General features: G+C 45.5%; 1 non-coding gene across 1 annotated transcript; it reads left to right on the top strand.

The window, feature by feature from the left end:
• The first annotated feature begins 1,054 nt into the window (after positions 1–1,054).
• Positions 1,055–1,126, top strand: TRNAP-UGG. The gene has a single exon. It is a non-coding gene; the product is annotated as a tRNA-Pro (tRNA).
• The last annotated feature ends 11,198 nt before the right edge of the window (positions 1,127–12,324 follow it).

The raw sequence follows: 12,324 nt of genomic DNA, 5'->3' as shown, positions 1-12,324 counted from the left end.
GAACCTCCCTCTAGGGAAAATACACCCTAGATCTTTAGGTTACCCTAACACTAGATGGCACTAGTACTCCATACAAAAATCGAGGCATCCATTTATATTTTCTATATATTCTCTTCTTCATATACTAGCGATACATTTTAACTAAGGTTTCAGACAAAACCTTGAGGAGATCTTGAATAGACAATGACTTTTGTATCTGGTCAAACACCTCCCATATCCCTTAATCTTTTGACCAGACCTAATTAAATCAAGATACACATGACCATACTCAAGTCATTGTTCTGGGGAAAAGACAAGGTTTGTTTATGATCACCTGTGTCCACATTTCTCCATACAAGAAAACCTTAAGGAAAGAAATCATTAATTTGCTTCTGGGAGAGATTCTAAAAATGACATAGAAATTTGTACCTCAATTCTTACCTTAAAACTAAATATATCTATAAGGACCACACTCTTATATATATACAGTACAACACACGTATTTAAATTGATGATATAAAAATCAATCCACTCATACATTGCTTAATATAAAAACCCAAAAGAAAGATTAGAGTCTTTCTATACACTGAAAATCATCAAAACTCAGCACATGTCTAATACATCTTATATAGGCCTTATACTTATGGACTTTATTTATACCCAATAGTTCTGACAAAAGCAATGTTAATTGTCTTTACCAGAGAAGCTTCCTTTACATTACTGACAGAGGTGTTTCTCAAGAAATACCCCTGTGGCGCTGTACCTTAATTCATCTCTGATTCTGTAAGGAGTAGGTTAAAATCCCCAACCAGCCCTGAAGACGAAAAGCAATTTTCTTCTTCCGGTTTCCACAGTTTAGCTCATTGGTCTTGGGGGTGTTATGATGGTTTAAGGTGCAAGAGGTCTGGACCTGAAATGCTGAACGAAGCTGCTTTTTTAAAAACTCCCTTTAGAGTTAATCCTGTATCACTTATCTTACAAAGTTGCTGTTGTAGGTACCAGGCAAGCTCTCCACCTCAGTGAAGTTCGAGTGGCGAAATTCAAAATGCTAAAGAAAGCACAAGCTGATGTATTTGGCTCGTTGGTCTAGGGGTATGATTCTCGCTTTGGGTGTGAGAGGTCCTGGGTTCAAATCCCGGATGAGTCCTTAACTTCCTTGTCTAGAAGCCTAGCTTTCTTCCTTTGCTTACCATTTTAAGCCTGCCTCTTGTGGCATTTGCTACTTTACAAAAGCCAGAAAAATCGTCTCCTCTTTAAGACGGTAACCGAGAGTAGTTTTATTGGTGTAGCGGTGTGGTTCTTTCTTTAGGTGTGGGAGGTTCTGTCTTCTAATCCCACGTGATCCCTTATAGCTGTACTTTCCAATTCCCTTTCCATCGTTATCTGCACAAGAGCGTTGCACCTGACCTTTACCAGAGCAGCGTGCTTCATGTCACGGACAAAGGTCTTTCTCCGGAAGCATTCTACTAAGGGTAGCCTAATTCAACTTGGATGCCTTTAGAAGTGGGAATCCAAGCAAGCCCAATGTTGTTGTTCTCAAAGAACACACTAGTTGGTCAAGGGGTATGATTCAAACTTAGGATGCGAGGAAAATTAATACCAAGCAAGCCCATGGTACCAAAACGGTTATCTTCTTCCACTTCTGTATGTTGAGTGTAGTCTTCTCCTTGTAAGTCTCTTATGCCGGCATTAAAGCTCTCATAATGAATCATGTGAATAAATATGGAGAGCGCAAAATGCATTTTGTTAATAGTGGATAGGTTTAAAAAATGAACCTTATAAAAGCGGCGCTGCTGCAGAAGACAGGACTCAAATAGATAAAATAAAGTGGGTCTTTATTTATATTGGTCTACGCGTTTCAGGGGCGGACTGCCCCCTTCATCAGGACAATATGTCATTACATTGTGGGTATGAACATTATGACTTTTTATTCTGTTTGTTTGGGCGCGATAATTCGGCCTCTGGGGGCGTGGGGGGGCGTGGGGGGGCGGAGACATGAATGCACGTGTTTCTCTTGTTGATATGCCGCCCACAAGAGGTCTGCTGCGTGCCTTCTTTAGTGATGTGTTGAAGGACCTTGCTGACGTCTTTCTTGTGGGTGCGGTCTTCGTGACGTAATCTGTGGGCGGAGTTACGACTCTTCAGTGGTGACATCCACCGATCACCTCTGATGTTTTGTGGGCGGTGTATTTTGTTTGTATAGCGCTGGTTTGGTCTCTCAGATATATTCTTTTTCAGGTATGGTATTTTTGGTTTAGTTTGTATGGTTGCTATGCCGACCCTAGCTGGTCTGTTAGGTGCCGCTTTAGTGTAGCGTTTGAGGACCTTCCTGACGTCACGTTTGTGGGTGCGGTCTTTATGACGTAATACAGGGGCGGAGCTATGAACTTCTAGCCATAAGTATTACGTTTCAATTGTGATGTCTTGTGGAGGGTCTGTATTGTTAGTGTTGCGCTAGTTCAGCCACTACAGTGTGTTTTTATGCGGGCATAGCAGTGTGATCACAGGAGTATATAAGAGAGTGCAATGGCCTACAATAGGAATTTATGTATATAGATACAAAAAGTGCGGGGCATGCAGAATGCGGGACATGTGGGAATGAATAAAAGGATGTGTATGTATATATATATGTGTATGTGTGGGGTAAAAAACCCCCACGTACAGGTTCATATAAATGAGAGTGAGCATAAGGTAAAAAATGGTTTAAAAATGGAAAATACCAAGTAAATTAATTGGGTAATTAGATAAAAAGAAAATAATAATAATAATAAAAAAAAAAAAAAAAAAAATAACTAACCACCTTTATAAAAAGTGCTCACGAGAATCAATACATAAACAAAAAAGAAAAGAATTTTCTCATTCCAAAATCACCCTCTAATCCTTATTTCTACCATCTGCCAAAAATACATAAGAACACCGAAAACCCTCCAGGGAGACCCATAGTATCAAACACCAACTCAGCAACAAGTAATTTATCACACTATCTTGATCTGTTCCTACAACCCTATGTACGTAATCTAGACAGCTATCTTCACGACTCCAGACAATTAATCCTAGAGCAAACTGACATCCCCTGGAAGGACTCATATGCTCTACTCACGATGGACGTATCAGCATTATACTCCAACATACAACATGACCTAGGTATTAGATGTGTAGAAAATACACTGAGAGAGGACCTTACACTAAAACCACAACAAATTCTGTTTTTGCTTGAAAGTCTGCGTTTTATCTTAGAGAACAATTTTTTCATCTATAATGGCCACACATACCATCAACGCCGGGGGACCGCGATGGGTACGAAAGTGGCACCGGCCTTCGCTAACATTTTTATGGGCCAATTTGAAAAAACTCATATCTACGATAACCAGAGGAAGGAAATCATATACTACAGAAGATATATAGATGACGTCTTCATCATCTGGGACGGAAATGAACCCTCAGCACTAGAATTTTGCGAAAGCCTAAACAAAACAGACTGGGGGATTGACCTTACCCCAATTTTTGATAGAACTCACATAGATTTCCTAGACATCTCTATCTCTATTACAAACAACATCCTCACAACAAAAACATTCTTCAAACAAGTTGACACAAACAGCTACATACACTACAAAAGCTTCCACCATAAAAAATGGCTACAGAACGTGCCATATAGCCAATATAAACGGGTTACCCTAAAGACTCATCACAAACGCATATAAAAGAAGCATCAAAAATACCCAAAAAGAATGTCTGACAAGCAGCAAAAAAACTGAAAATGAAGGGACCCAAATAGAAAGACATCTCAACCTCATCACACAATACAATACATCTAACAACGCCATACGCACAATACTCACAAAACACTGGCACATCCTAAAACAAGATCCCTATCTCGAAAAATACCTACCCAACAAACCAATAATCACATACAGAAGAGCCCCCACAATCAAGAGCACTGTGGCCCCAAACAAACCAAAACATAGCATGGGAGAAGAAAAGGGCACTATACAGAATAGAATAGGCAGTTATAAATGTGGCAAAAGACGATGCCTTTGTTGCAATATTATTACACATAGAAACACAACTTTCTCATCCACAAAAAACGGTTGCCACTTTCAAAATCAAACACCATCTGACATGCCAGAGCAGCTATGTCATCTATCTGATTGAATGCCAATGTGGCCTCCAATATGTGGGCCGTACCACACAGCCACTACACTGCAGAGTCAACCAACACAGATACAATATACGGAAACAGAATATAAAACACAGCATCTCTAGACACTGTATGACCACAACAGAAAAAGACAAACATGCAATAAAAATCACACCTATTGATTATATACCCACAAATCCCTATAATAGGTTCAACAGCCTCCAAAGAAGGGAGGTCTTTTGGATATTCCAACTGGATACCCTAACCCCCTTCGGACTAAATGAGATCAGCGAAACCATTCTGTAAAACCAAATACCCCGCTCACACCTCACAGTAATAACGGACACACTCGTGAGCGTATATGTACGCCGTACGCAAAAATATTGGCTACTAGATAAATATATTTTTACCACCACAACTCGTTCCTCTCAGATCCCCAAAAATTCTCTTGCAAACCCGAATCTCTCTTTTTTATATATAAAAAAATACTTGTGCTTCTGGACCACCATAAATAGGCCATCGAGACCCACCCCTTTAGTCGCAAGGCCCTATGAGTAGACCTACCAGTGACCATATATATAAATAAATGAATAAATAAAATCGATAAATATATTATCCTATAAATAAATATAAAAGAATATATTATCTTATATACACAGACTCATACGAGGTGATACAGCCCCCCGTCTCCCACTCTTATTGGTAAAGGGTTACATCCCCGCCAGATGGCTGTCCACTACCACTATTATTATTTATTATCTATTATTGTTCATTATTATTATTTTTTAACATTATCATTTTTTATTTTATTTATTTTTCTTTTTATTTTTATATTTTTTATCTTTTTTTTTATCTATTTTAATATTTTTCATCAATTTTTTATTTATTTCTTTTTTTTTTTTTTTTTTTTTTTTTATTATTATTATTATTATTTTCTTTTTATCTAATTACCCAATTAATTTACTTGGTATTTTCCATTTTTAAACCATTTTTTACCTTATGCTCACTCTCATTTATATGAACCTGTACGTGGGGGTTTTTTACCCCACACATACACATATATATATACATACACATCCTTTTATTCATTCCCACATGTCCCGCATTCTGCATGCCCCGCACTTTTTGTATCTATATACATAAATTCCTATTGTAGGCCATTGCACTCTCTTATATACTCCTGTGATCACACTGCTATGCCCGCATAAAAACACACTGTAGTGGCTGAACTAGCGCAACACTAACAATACAGACCCTCCACAAGACATCACAATTGAAACGTAATACTTATGGCTAGAAGTTCATAGCTCCGCCCCTGTATTACGTCATAAAGACCGCACCCACAAACGTGACGTCAGGAAGGTCCTCAAACGCTACACTAAAGCGGCACCTAACAGAGACCTCAAGGGACTTCTGGATCAGTACCCAAGAAGCACGTAGGACGGAAAGGTGATCCTCCACAGCCGGAATATCCTGGGGAGAGAATACCTCCGGTAACACGGCAGGTTGGAACCCATAATTGGCCATGAAGGGAGACGTCCCAGAGGAAGAGTTCACCGCCGTGTTCCTGGCAAACTCAGCCCAAGGCAGGAGGTCAACCCAATTGTCTTGGTGATCGGAGACATAGCAACGAAGGAATTGCTCCAAGGCCTGATTGGATCGTTCTGCGGCCCCATTGGACTGAGGGTGGTAGGCCGAGGAGAAGGAGAGATGAATCCCCAACTGGGAGCAAAAGGCGCGCCAGAACCTGGACACAAACTGACTCGCCCGATCCGACACAATCTCTTTGGGCAAACCGTGCAACCGGAAGACCTCCCTGGCAAAAATCGTGGCCAACTCTTGTGCAGAGGGTAACTTCTTGAGAGGAACACAGTGGCACATTTTGGAAAACCGATCCACAATCATGAGAATGACCGTATGGCCTCGGGATGCAGGGAGGTCCACAATGAAATCCATCCCCAGGTGTGACCATGGGCGCTCCCCGGTGGCTATGGGTTGCAGAAGGCCCAACGGAAGGTGCCGAGGGGACTTACTCTGGGCACAAACGGAGCATGCCGCTACATATGCGGCGATGTCGGAACGTAGGGAAGGCCACCAGAACAGACGTGAAACAGCCCAGGACAGCTGATTCTTTCCAGAATGCCCCGCGGTCTTGGAGTTATGGTAGGTTCGCAACAACCGAGTGCGCAACTCCTCAGGCACAAAACATCTGCCGTTGGGTCTCCCAGAGGGAGCACCAGATTGAGCCGCCAAAATCTGCTCACCCAGGGGAGAGGTCAGGCTGGTGCGAATGGCGGCCAAGATCTGATTCGGAGGTATGACCGAAGTCGGAATCGACTCCTCCCTGGACAGCTCGGAGTACTGCCGTGATAAGGCATCCGCCCTGATGTTCTTGGAACCGGGTAGGTAGGAGACCACGTAATTAAAACGTGACAAGAACAGAGCCCATCTGGCCTGACGTGGTGTCAATCTCTTGGCCTCAGAAAGGTAGGTCAGATTCTTGTGGTCCGTCAGGATGAGGACCGGAACCACCGAACCCTCGAGCAAGTGCCTCCATTCTTTAAGGGCCTGCATGATGGCCAATAACTCCCTGTCACCAATCTGATAGTTGCACTCCGCGGAAGACAGTTTCCGGGAGTAAAACCCACAAGGAAGCAGAGGACCCTCTGGTGTTCTACGCTGAGACAGAAGGGCGCCTACTCCCGTCTCAGACGCGTCCACCTCGAGGACAAAGGGCAACCCAGGGTTGGGATGTGACAGAATCGGAGCCGACACAAAGGCGGACTTCAGAGCCTCAAAAGCTCGGATGGCCTCGAGCGGCCAGACCTGGGAATTACTGCCCTTCCTGGTCAGATCCGTGAGAGGCTTGGCTAGCATGGAAAAGTCCCTGATGAACTTCCGATAATAATTGGCGAAGCCCAAAAAGCGCTGCAGGGAACGAAGACCACTGGGCTGGGGCCACTGTAAGACAGCCGAAACCTTCTCAGGATCCATGGAGAACCCCTCAGCGGAAATGATGTAACCTAAGAAGGTTACCTGGGATCGGTGAAATTCGCATTTCTCAAGCTTACCGAACAGCTTGTTCTCTCGTAACCGTTGCAACACTCGTCTGACATCCAGAATGTGGGCCTCCATGGATTCAGAATATACCAAGATGTCATCCAAATAGACCACCACACACTGCTGCAACAGGTCACGGAAAACATCGTTGATGAATTCCTGAAAGACTGCGGGCGCATTGCACAACCCAAAGGGCATAACCAAGGATTCATAATGACCGGTCCTGGTGTTAAACGCGGTCTTCCACTCATCGCCCGCCTTGATCCTTACCAGGTTATATGCCGCCCTCAGGTCGAGTTTGGTAAAGACGTGGCCCCTTTAAGGCGATCGAACAGCTCGGAAATCAAGGGTATCGGGTAAGCGTTCTTGATCGTGATGCGATTGAGACCCCTGTAATCGATGCAAGGCCTCAACTCACCGCCCTTCTTTTTCACAAAGAAAAATCCAGCCCCTGCCGGGGACGAGGATTTGCGAATGTGTCGCGTGAAAGCGCCTCCCTCACGTACTCCTCCATGGCCTCATTCTCCGCTACCGACAGTGGATAGACTTTGCCACGAGGAGGAACGGCACCAGATTGTAACTCTATGGCACAATCGTATGGGCGGTGCGGAGGTAGGGCAACCGCGCGCACCTTATCGAATACATCCCGGTACTCCTCGTATTCAGGAATGCAACAGAGAGTCCGAGGAAGTACACAGCAACTTGACAGACCCATGGATGCAACTAGCCCCACACTGCGGTGACCACGAGAGGATCTCGGCCGATCTCCAATCGAAAGTCGGATTATGCTTCCGGAGCCAGGGGTACCCCAAGACCACCGAGTAGTGTGGAGACGAAATAACCTGGAGGCAGACCGACTCTCTGTGAACGGCACCAATGGCTATCCCCACTGGAAGGGTCTCATGAGTCACGTTATGGCGGCAGAAGGGGTCTGCCGTCTATCGCCTCAAGAGCCAGTGGGGAACCTCGAGCCTGCAGAGGAATGGAATTGGCGGCAGCGAACACATTATCAATGAACAAACCACCAGCACCAGAGTCCACCAACGCCTGGGTCGTCACCGAGCCCCCGACCCAGGAGAGGACAACAGTGATCAGTGGTTTGTCAACACGGGAAACAGGGGACGAGGAGACTCCACCCAAGATCTGCCCCCGACAGGATCTCAGGTGCGAGCGTTTCCCGGACGGTTCGGACATGCCAACCGAAAATGCCCACCGAGACCACAGTACATGCATCGGCCCTCGCGTCTCCGGAGTACCCTCTCCCCCTCGGACAGGCGAGCAAACCCCAGCTGCATGGGTTCACCCCCAGACAAGTCATCCCCAGGAGGCGTGGGAGGAGAGGGAGGCACGGGTGGGACAGCAAACGTAGGCGCCAATCTGTTAGAAAACCTCCGCAGGCTCTCCTTAAAGGAAGGTCTCTCCCTGAGTCTGGTGTCAATCAAAATCAGGAAAGAAATAAGAGACTCGAGCTCCACTGGTAGGTCCTTAGCTGCAACCTCATCCTTCAAGGCATCCGAGAGACCATGAGAGAAAGCAGCGACCAGAGCCTCATTATTCCAGCCCACCTCTGCTGCCAGGGTACGAAACTCAATGGCGTATTCAGCTACGGATCGTGAACCCTGTCTGATGGACATAAGGAGCTTCGCAGCAGAGGCAGCACGAGCCGGCACATCGAATACCTTCCGAAGAGAAGCAACAAAACCGGAAAACTCGGCAACCACCAGATTGTTGTTCTCCCATAAAGGGCTGGCCCAGGCCAAGGCCTTGTCCGAGAGCAGCGAGATCAAGAAGCCCACCTTTGATCTCTCAGTGGAAAGGCATGTGGCAGCAACTCGAAATAAATGCCCACCTGGTTAAGGAAACCTCGGCACTGAGTTGGCTCTCCCCCAAAGCGCTGTGGAAGAGGGGCAGAACCGGTCATACCCCGAAACACCGCAGGTGCAACAACAGGTGTCGGGGTAGACTCTGGCGCAACAACCGGAGCGGCAGTAGGAGCGGGCCCAGGAGCGACAAACCGACCATCGGCAACGGGAGCGAAATGAGCCGTGCGTTCAAGCAGGGTTTGCAACGCCACAGCGAACCGACCCAACAGGTGATCCTGCTGATCAAGTCTGGCAACCAGCGTGGGTAGCGAGGATGGCCCTGTACCGTCAGAATTCATGGCTTGGTCCTAATGTCACGGAACCATGAACCAGACGTACAACAAGGATAAGTGAAAATAAGAAGGCTTTATTGAAAATAAAGCTGTAAGCAAAAGTCCAAACGGATGGCGAAACCGAAGCAGAGTCTTTGCGAAGCCAGAGGTCAGGAACCAGAAGGGTAGTCAGACGAAGCCAGGATCAGGAACCAGCAGGGTAGTCAGACGAAGCCAGGATCAGGAACCAGCAGGGTAGTCGGACGAAACCAGGATCAGGAACCAGCAGGGTAGTCGGACGAAACCAGGATCAGGAACCAGAAGCAGCAGCAGTCTAGAAGCATGTGAACACAGGAGGACCAAGCAAGGAACTGAAGCCACAGACCTCCTATATATATGAGCTAGGCATCCAGCTCCTCCCAGTGGGAAGGAGGAGCCGCAGGGTGGGAGGCTACAAGAAACCCAGAAACCACGATGACCGCCAGCACATGTCAAACGAAGGAGAACAGCAAGAATGTAAGACCATGACACTTTCCGAGTTTCACCACTCATAATTGGCTGACATGTGCAGCGCTTGCTTGGTACATACCAAACCAATTACCTAAGAGAAGAATCACAAGTGAACCGCAAGAGGGGATTTCAAAAGAAGGGGTTCGAGTGGAATTTGCAGTCAGGACCTCTCGTACCCTAAGAACAAATCAGAATCATACCCACAGACCAACGAGCCTTACTTTGCTTAACCACTTGAGGGACATAAGGTTTCTTTCATGTGTCACCATGCAAATGCCAGAAGGGAAGGCTTATTTGGAGGAAATTGAAACAGGTGGCTACAGAAGAAATCTTGGTTTCTCTACAAGAAAGCAAGGGGACGCCTGTAAACTCTGGCGCGCTCATCCTGTTAAGACCAAGACCCATGCTGACAGTGATGGCAGGGGAATCCAAAAGCAAAGCTTCTCAGTGCTCATCCAGGATTTGAACCCAGGCCCTCTCGTACCCTATGCGAGAATCATACCCTAAGACCAACGAGCCAAAGAGTTGAGTTGCACTTTCTTTAGCGTTCTGAGTTTCGACACACGAACCTTCACTGAGGTGGAGAGCTTGCCTAGTACCTACAACGGCAACTACATAAGAGAAGCGATACAAGATTAACTGTAAGGGGAGTTTTTAAAAGAGCAGCTTCGTCTAGCACTTTAGGTCCAGACCGCTTGCACCCTAAGCTAGCATCATACCACTAAGACCAATGAGCTAAACTGTAGAAACCAGAAGAAGAAAACTGCTTTCGTCTTCAGGGCTGGTCGGGGATTTTAACCTACTCCTTGAGAAATGCATAGGTAGCACGAAGGATACTCTCCTGAAGAGGTATATAAAAGTAGGAAGGCATGTTCTAGGTCAGGGATTCCCAATCTGTGGCCCTCCAGCTGTTGCAAAATTACAATTTCCATCATGTCTGGACAGCCTACAGCTATCAGGGAATAATGGGAGTTGTAGCTTTTCAACAGCTGGAGGGCCGTAGGTTGAGCATTCCTCTTCTAGGTGATACTTCCTGAAGCTTTGGTCACAGAATAAGCCCTCTTGACGCGGTAGCTTTTTTTGCAATTGACACACGTCGGGGTGAATGGTTTCCTAGTCTGAAAAAGGTGCATAATAATGCTTTATTAAGCAGTAGCAAGGTGGCGCTGTGGAAATGACTGGACCTTGGTTCCTTTCAGACTGGAGGAACGTATTTGTAGTTCTCTGCCGCCAAAGTTAAACATTCATTTGAACTGCGGAATAGATTGTGCTTCTTTTCAAATAGGGTCCTGAAAATGGTTGGATTGCTAGCAGGAATGCTCTTTCTCGAATATCTTGGACATTTTGATACTAAGAACCTTAGCGGCTGTGGAAACATGGGGGGGGGGGGGGTTTAAGGAGCTGGATTAAGGCTGGATTCCAAAACACCCCAAAAATCTAAGTAAAAAATTTAAATGATAAGCGGTTCCAAATTGTGTGAATTTTATCACAGCAACTATCAATGTGACTCAGTAGTGTCTATGGATCCTAAATGTCTGTATGCACTCCCAACATTGTCCTGCAGCAGCTGGCACCCAGGACCCGCTGCACCAATGGCGTAAGGTCTGACAGTGGCTCTGAGGATTTCATCCCAGTACCTAACAGCAGTCAGGGAGTGAGTAATTGTCTGAACCCACCATTAGCAAAAAAAAAAACATAACCTTTTCAGAACTTGTCTTGCTGTTGCTCCTCCAGTGCGCACCTGTTGTCACTTTCATTTGCACTAAAGCAGGTGAGGACGTTATTTTAGATCAATGTTCTTGTGAAACGCATAGGTAGCCCTGAGGATACTCTCCTGAAGAGGTATAAAAATGCAGGAAGGCATGTTCTGGGTCAGGAATGATTCCCACCTGTGGCCCTCCAGCTGGGCTGTTGCAAAATTAGCCTACAGCTATCAGGGAATGCTGGGAGTTGTAGCTTTTTAACAGCTGGAGGGCCTCAGGTTGGGCATTCCTCTTCTAGGTGATACTTCCTGAAGCTTTGGTCACAGAATAAGCCCTCTTGACACGGTAGCTTAGTTTGCATTTGACGCATGTCGGGTGAATGGTTTCCTTGTCTGAAAAGGGTGCATAATAATGCTTTATTAAGCAGTAGCAAGGTGGCGCTGTTGAAATGACTGGACTTTGGTTCATAGAATGTGTCGGCAGATAAGAACCATTTGGTCCATCTAGTCCGCCTAATATACTGAATACTATGAATAGCCCCTTGCCCTATCTTATATAAAGGATGGTTTCATGCCTATCCCATGCTTGCTTAAACTCCTTCACTGTATTTGCAGCTACCACTTCTGAAGGAAGGCTATTCCATGCATCCACTACTCTCTCAATAAAGTAATACTCCCTGGTAGGACTTTTAAACCTTTGCCCTCTAATTTAAAACTGTCCTCTTGTAGCAGTTTTTCTTCTTTTAAATATTCTCTCCTCTTTTACCGTGTTGATTCTCTTTATGTATTTAAAAGTTT

Source organism: Bufo bufo, chromosome 6 (assembly GCF_905171765.1).
Source record: "Bufo bufo chromosome 6, aBufBuf1.1, whole genome shotgun sequence".
In the NCBI taxonomy this organism is placed as follows: Eukaryota; Metazoa; Chordata; class Amphibia; order Anura; family Bufonidae; genus Bufo; species Bufo bufo.
Note: the sequence above shows the minus strand (reverse complement) of the source record. Positions and strands in the feature narration are given on the sequence as shown.